This window comes from Nycticebus coucang, chromosome 23 (assembly GCF_027406575.1).
Source record: "Nycticebus coucang isolate mNycCou1 chromosome 23, mNycCou1.pri, whole genome shotgun sequence".
Lineage (NCBI taxonomy): Eukaryota > Metazoa > Chordata > Mammalia > Primates > Lorisidae > Nycticebus > Nycticebus coucang.
Window position 1 is genome coordinate 22,964,326 of NC_069802.1, and position 7,552 is coordinate 22,971,877.

Below are 7,552 nucleotides of genomic sequence, written 5' to 3' on the forward strand. Positions count from 1 at the left end.
ACTAAAAGGGGGGAAGAAAGAAGTCCTGGAAGGCCAGGAGTGGTGGCACACACCTGTAACCCCAGCACTCTGGGAAACTGAGGCAGGAAGATCCCTGAGCTCAGGAGATAGGGACCAGCCTAAGCAAAAGTGAGGACCTGTCTCTACTAAAAGTAGAAAAATTAGCCAAGGGTGAGGTGGGTGCCTGTAGTTCCAGCTACGCAGAAGGCTGAGGCAGGTGGATCACTTGAACTTAGGGGTCTGAGGTTGCTATGAAATAGGCTGATACCATGGTGCTCTAGTCTGGACAGAAGAGCGAGACTCTGTCAGAAAGGTAAGGAAAAGAGGGGAGGGGAAGATGAAAGAAAGAGAAAGAAAGAAGGAAGGAAGGAGGGAGGGAGAGAGGCAAGGAAGGAAGGAATGAAATTAAGAAGGAAGGAAGGAAGGAAGTCAGTCAGTCCTGGATTCCCTGAAAGAAAGAAATGGCATGAAGAGAATGCCTCGCCTTTCATTTCTGAAAATACAGTGAACTCATTCATCCTGACCACCCCTTTCACCAATAACTGTTTTTTATCCAAGAGGAAAAGTAAGATGTTGTAACAGAGACTCAAAATCATAGTGTCTGAAGGAAATGGAAATAGACAAATAGTATTTCTTTCATACCAAAATAGCAATTGAGACTCAGGTTGATGCAGGACAGCCATGTTTAAAAATGGAGGAAGGTGGCTCGGCAGCTGTAGCTCAGTGGCTAGGCGCCAGCCACATACACCAGAGCTGAGGGGTTCAAATCCAGCCGGGCCTGCCAAACGACAATGACAACTACAACCAAAAAATAGCCAGGCCTTGTGGCGGGCACCTGTAGTCCCAGCTACTTGGGAGGCTGAGGCAAGAGGATCACTTAAGCCCAAGATTTTGAGGTTGCTGTGAGCTGGGATGCCACAGCACTTTACCTAGGGCAACAGCTTGAGACTCTGTCCCCCAAAATAAATAAATAAATACATAAAATAAAAATAAAAATGGAGGGAGGAGAAAGAGGAAAAGGGAGATGAAGGGGAGGAGGGGAGGAGAGGGCTCTGCTGCTCAGCCATAGTGGGTCTGAACTGAAACAACAGCAGGTGTCCCTGTGGGTCGGGGCAGCTGTACCACCACCACTGAACATGGGCCAGCACAATCAAACAACACCAGAGCAGCACAGGGTCTCATTTTATAATGTCTGACAGAGTCCTTTCCATCTCCCAACTCCAAGAAGTCACATGCTGGTGGCAAAGAATATGATTCTATTCATGAGAGAGTCAGAATCCAGAGTCTTTCCTGTGTTAAATGCTTGGGGGATGAGGGTCACCATCTGTTCTATCATTCGAATTTGCTATTAGAAAAAATAAATCTGAAAAGAGTTTTGAGTATAAGAAGAGAAGAGGATTTGGGAGGGTGGTAGGATGCCTGGTGCTGTCAGGGCCTCACGAGCACCAACAGTATGGACCTGTATGCACTTGTTACAGGAGCGGGTTAATTTAGCACATTTTCATTATTTATACATTTGCATACACACACATTTCTTTTGAAACTAACCTTTATGAATTTGTTTGTAGATTTAATTCCTTTGCTTATTCTGATTATTTCTCCATCTACAGTCATAAGCTGGCCTCAATACACTGAAGTATATTCAGCATTATAAATACACTGAAACACCAAAAAATACTGGAATGCACATAATTTGGAGAGCGAAAATGGCTCGAGAACATGAAGTCTCATTATCCATAGGTAAGTAACCCAAATCTGTGCCTCGATATTTAAATATAAATAGTTCCTGTTATCTGGACTGTGACAGATATAAGTCACATTACCACTTCTTAATTGCCTTCATTACTGACTTCATTACTTCTTTTCAGCTTTAAGAGGACCCTGTGTGAGCTCATGGGACTCAACTGCTTCGGGTGAGAGAGAAATGAACACTTTACCAGGGGTACATTGCTGGAATTTTGTTGATACACATCACGTACCAACCCGAGGTTATGCTAAATGAGTGACTAAAATGATCCTTGGGGACTTGCAGGATACATGGGCTCCCTTAGCAACCCAAGTGCCTAAAGCCAGCCCTGTTTATCACATTTTCTAGCCTCCCCTTATTCATATCATCTTATCTCCTGGAGCCCATGGTATAGTCTTGTACCTAGAAGGCCATTTTGCTTTTCTCAAATAACGGGTATATTTTACTCTCAACATTTTTTTTTCCTACCATTGAGATACAATTTAAAAAATCTCCATGGGGTCATGCTATATTATGCAACGGTACTTTCAGTTCCCCAGAAGTATATGAAATCTAAAGGATTGAATTGAAAATATGAGATCACCTTTTCTTAGTTGCTGATAGAAATGGGACAATTAGCTCTGCCTTATCCGTACACTGTGGGGCATATTTGGTTGGTGGTTGGTAATTTTCAATAATACCCTCTCTGGAGCTTTCCTGTCTCTGATTATCAGCTGATAATCTTTAAATCCCTTTGCCCTTTTCTCTTTAATGCGGATACTTAATCTCCTTCGTTTATAGGTTTATGTTATATTCAGCTAGTGCTTGTCAGAACTGCAGCTTCTATTTTTTTTCCCCCCCTTGGGCATTTTCATCTGCAGGGAAAGCAACTTAGTTTATGTCGAAATTATGTCCATGTAGCTCACTGAAAAGTGAAGAGTTGAAGTTATCTCTTTTGAACTCTACAAGACATTGTTTAATAGGTATTTTACTGCACCATTGAAATGGATATACACTGTGCTAGGCACTGGGCAAGTCTGCTGTCTACAACACGCTTCTGGGCCCCAGTTTAGAGAACTTGAGGGCATCACATACCGAAGTGTGTGCCCTATAAGGTAACAATGAAAGAATTAATGTTTGAATTGAGTTTTGTTTTGTTCATACTAGCTAGGAATCCTGGGGGAGAGTTACTTGGTTTCTTTATTTGCATAATTAGGTACAACTAATAATAGAGTCTTATCTGAGGAAGAAATAGAAGCATAAACATAAATTTCTTAGAATAATGTTGGCACATGGTAGGCATTAAATAGAGGTCCATTATTTTTACTACTTCCCTTTGAGCAGTCAAAATAAAGGGGTTGTGCTTAGACCTAGGAGGACTCTTAGCTCCTCATTAAGCTCCTATCTAAGCTCTTAGCCTTACTCAAGAACTAAGGTACCTTTCTTGAGTCAAAGTAGAAAATATGAGCTACTACAAAGGTGGTGAATAACCTGGGTGGATCTTTATGGAGTAGTAAAGTCATTCTTTGTCTTTGCTGTACTGTTAAAGTGGGCATGTGGGTACACATGTGTGTGTATGTCTGTGTTGGGGAGCATGCTTAGAGAGAGCTCTGATCTGCATTTTCCCCCAACCCACCAATAATTGAGTAATTCTATTAAATCCATTGTATTATTATGATCTTTGGTTGCAATATCCTCTAATTTTGACTCTATATAAAGATAATTTGCTGGAAGTTATGAGGAATATCCACTCTCCAATGGAATGGTGAGTGGCTAGACCCAGAGAAGCAGAAAACACAGCAGTCTCGTAACTTCTGGCCACTAATGCTGGAATAAACGAGCTCCACCTGCTTTCTTCTTCATTCCTCTCAGAGCAAAAATCCCTGTTATAGTCCCACCCCTGCTACTGCCAGGGTCTGCTACTCCCCCCACTTTAAAGGCATGAAAGTCAACTCATACCACAATTCTTGAAACAGACTCACAAATAATTAAATGACAAATACTCAGGAAGATGCAAATAAGGGGATGCCCTGGGTGAGGACACCCACCACCAGCAAGGCAGGGGCAGGGAGAGAAAGAGGAAGAGAACATGGTCCTTTGGCAGCAAGAACAATGCTGAAAATGTTAATAATGTTGAGCGCTCACTCGCTGAGGGTAGTCTCTCCTTTTGCACTGAATGGAGGTCAGAGGTTGGGGCGAACTGTCTCACACATGATTCTTGAGACCAAACAGAAATGAGCAGGCTGGGCATCTGACAATGTTCATCATGGCGGGTGTTGATGGTTTGACCAAATGCAGTTATGTTGTAATGACTTCACGGTGGGTGTGGATGGTTTTACCAAATGCAGTTGTGTTGTAATGACTTCACGGTGGGTGTGGATGGTTTGACCAAACGCAGTTCTGTTGTAATGACTTCACGGTGGGTGTGGATGGTTTGACCAAATGCAGTTGTGTTGTAATGACTTCACGGTGGGTGTGGATGGTTTGACCAAATGCAGTTGTGTTGTAATGACTTCACGGTGGTTGTGGATGGTTTGATCAAACGCAGTTATGTTGTAATGACTTCACGGTGGGTGTGGATGGTTTGACCAAATGCAGTTGTGTTGTAATGACTTCACAGTGGGTGTGGATGGTTTGACCAAATGCAGTTATGTTGTAATGACTTCACGGTGGGTGTGGATGGTTTGACCAAAAGCAGTTGTGTTGTAATGACTTCACGGTGGGTGTGGATGGTTTGACCAAACGCAGTTATGTTGTAAACACTTCACGGTGGGTGTGGATGGTTTGACCAAAGGCAGTTGTGTTGTAATGACTTCACGGTGGGTGTGGATGGTTTGACCAAAGGCAGTTGTGTTGTAATGACTTCACGGTGGGTGTGGATGGTTTGACCAAATGCAGTTATGTTATAATGACTTCACGGTGGGTGTTGATGGTTTGATCAAATGTAGTTATAGTCATGACTTATTTTGTCTCCCCAAAGTCCCTCTGGGAGAAAGAGAGACTGACCAATCATGCTCTGGTAATGTGACCCATATCTACAGCTATGGCTTTAGCTTTGACCCATACTGCCACCAGGATTCCACAACCAAAAGCTGGCTATCCCCACCCCTGCAAAAAGAAATGGGACCTGAACAAGTGAATGCGCAGAGGAGCAGCTCCTAGCCTTGAGGGTGTGATGACAGCCTGCCTTCAAAATCTTTTGGAAAGTAAATATATGAAAGAAGAAACAAAGATAGTATTCAGATGCTTCTCTTTGAAATCTGTACTATATTAAAACCTTTACATGTTACTAATCCTCAAAACTTTCTTTATGTTTGTTAGAGAACATATGAGGTGTACTAATCCTCCAAAGAAATTCTTGAGACAATAAAATTGACATTTAAAAAAATTATTCAATAAATACTAAATTATTTCAACTAACCATGCTTATGTCACTGTATTCTGTGAGATTTTCAGTTTGAAACATTTTGCTAGTATATATCATGTGTGTTTAATTTAATTCAAGCAATCTCAAAAATATTTTGAAAAAAAATTATAAAAATGTCTCATTTTCAGGCAGAGTGCAGTGGCTCACTCCTGTAATCCTTACACTCTTGGAGGCTGAGGAAGGTGGATCCCTTCAGTTCAGAAGTTTGATAAAAATCAAGAGTGAGACCTTGTCTCTACTAAAAATGGAAAAATTAGCTAAGTGTCATGGTGGGTACCTTTGTAGGATAGCTCTGAATCCCAGCTACTCAGGGGACTGAGGCAAGAAGATCTCTAGAGCCCAAGAGTTTGAGGTTGCTGTGAGCAATAATGATACCCCATCACTCTACTCAGAGCAACAAAGGGAGACTTTGTCCCCCCTCAAAATAATAAATGAATAAAATATCATATTTCATAGTCGATAATAAAAACGTTTATTCCTTTTGTCATTCCTTAAAAATTAATTGACTATGTTTTCTCCTAAGCAGATAGATTTCTACTAGGATTGGAACAGGGAAGGACAGAAGCTTCATCATTTCATTAAATAAGATAACAGATAGTATTTAGTGAGAATCTTTAAATAATAGATGCATTCTACCAAAATATAAAGATGGTTTAATGGCATTAGTGATTTCAAGTCATGTTCAAACTCGATTCAAAAGTAGATGCTTTCATTCTGTGCATCACTGAACAGAAATTACTCTAGGGCAGCTCTTCTGATTCGCAAGGTAAAAATAATCCACCACTGTTCTTAGTTTCATAACAACATGTTAATAGCTCTATTGCAGCATAAATAATAATCTACAATAGTCATGTGCATCTATCCTCAACTTGTGCCTGAAAAAATTCAAACAGGAGCTGGTCTACATTCTTGTGGCCTCAGCACTTGGCAAAAGGCCCACTTAGATAATAGAACTCAATGCAATTGACCTCCCTGTTATGATAATATGGCCTAGGAGAAGAAAGAGAGAAATAGGAATAGAACATTTCTCCTACTTAGGTCCACTTTCCAAGACTTTTTGACCTTGGAAAAATAGCTTTTATTTTTCCATTTGTGAAAGGATGTATGATTACTTGAGTTGTTTTGAGGATGAAAGTGATAAAGTAAACCCTAATAAAGATGCAAACTATTATTGTTATTGAGGCCAGTTTGCTTCTACATTTCTTGGAGAATAACTTTTGTGTTCAATGTGCAAAAAACGATGAGGGCAGTTTGGGACTAAAAGATGAATAATATCTATATCAGGAGCAAGATTTTCCTTAAAATATCAAGGAACTTCAAGCACTAAAAATAGTTTGTATTTAGCTCAACTTGGACTCCTATTTATTAGTCTTGGGAGTCAGTAAGATAATTTGGGGAAATTAATGTAATAACTTTTATTGAGCACTTACTATGTCTACCAATTACGCTAGCTACTATGGCTATCAATGAATCTACAGAAAAAGTCTTTAATTGTAGTGAGAAATTCACACAACTAAATAAAAACAGAAATAACATATAGTGAGTCAGGAAGTACCATTCATTATCAGGGATATTTGAGTCATTTTTTTCTCAGGGTGTTTGCTCTTGAACCCTTATGATGATGCTATAAAGCCCTGGGTGAGGCTGCAGGTAAGTTCCTAACAAAACAACTTGTGTGTTTTCTTTCCACCTCTGCCTTGTGTGATATCACTTGGGGGCTTGAATTTGTTCAGGATGGAGACATATATACATCATGGAAATAGGTATTACTCCTACAGAAAATTTTAAGATGTTTACAGATTTATATACACAGCTACGTAAAATATAAAAAAATGTTGAAGAGAAAAATATATGTATATTTTTAGGCTAGGACAACTTGACGTTTTACGCTTTTTTCTCACTTCTCTGAAGTCTTGAGTAGCAGGTTTCTAAGAATTTGGGGATGATTATTTTTCTCTTTTACTATTTATCTAGGAACCTCCAGAACAAATCTAAGAGCGACGAACAACTCAAACCTTCCAATGACTAATTTTCTTATTAAGACATACGTTCATTTGAATGATCATTTTAGAAAGGAGTTACCTAATTTTTATTTTTTTATTTTATTTATTTATTTATTTTTTTATTGTTGGGGATTCATTGAGGGTACAATAAGCCAGGTTACACTGATTGCAATTGTTAGGTAAAGTCCCTCTTGCAATCATGTCTTGCCCCCATAAAGTGTGACACACACCAAGGTCCCACCCCCCTCCCTCCGTCCCTCTTTCTGCTTCCCCCCCAATAACCTTAATTGTCATGTGCCCTTTCACTGGGGAGGCTCATTAGTATTTATCACAGGCAATAATAACTCTTCCCACATGTCATAGATCAATGCATAATAAAAATGAAATGTTGAACTG

At 39.9% G+C, this 7,552-nt stretch overlaps 1 long non-coding RNA gene across 3 annotated transcripts in view; it reads left to right on the forward strand.

Annotated features, from left to right (window-relative positions):
- The window catches only part of LOC128575960 (uncharacterized), a 47,898-nt gene extending 42,844 nt beyond the window's left edge, over positions 1–5,054 (forward strand). For all 3 annotated transcript variants that reach the window (XR_008377206.1, XR_008377207.1, XR_008377208.1), the window contains 2 exons: positions 1,611–1,740; positions 1,869–5,054. This is a non-coding gene — a long non-coding RNA (uncharacterized LOC128575960). The remainder of the gene's footprint in view (positions 1–1,610; positions 1,741–1,868) is intronic.
- The last annotated feature ends 2,498 nt before the right edge of the window (positions 5,055–7,552 follow it).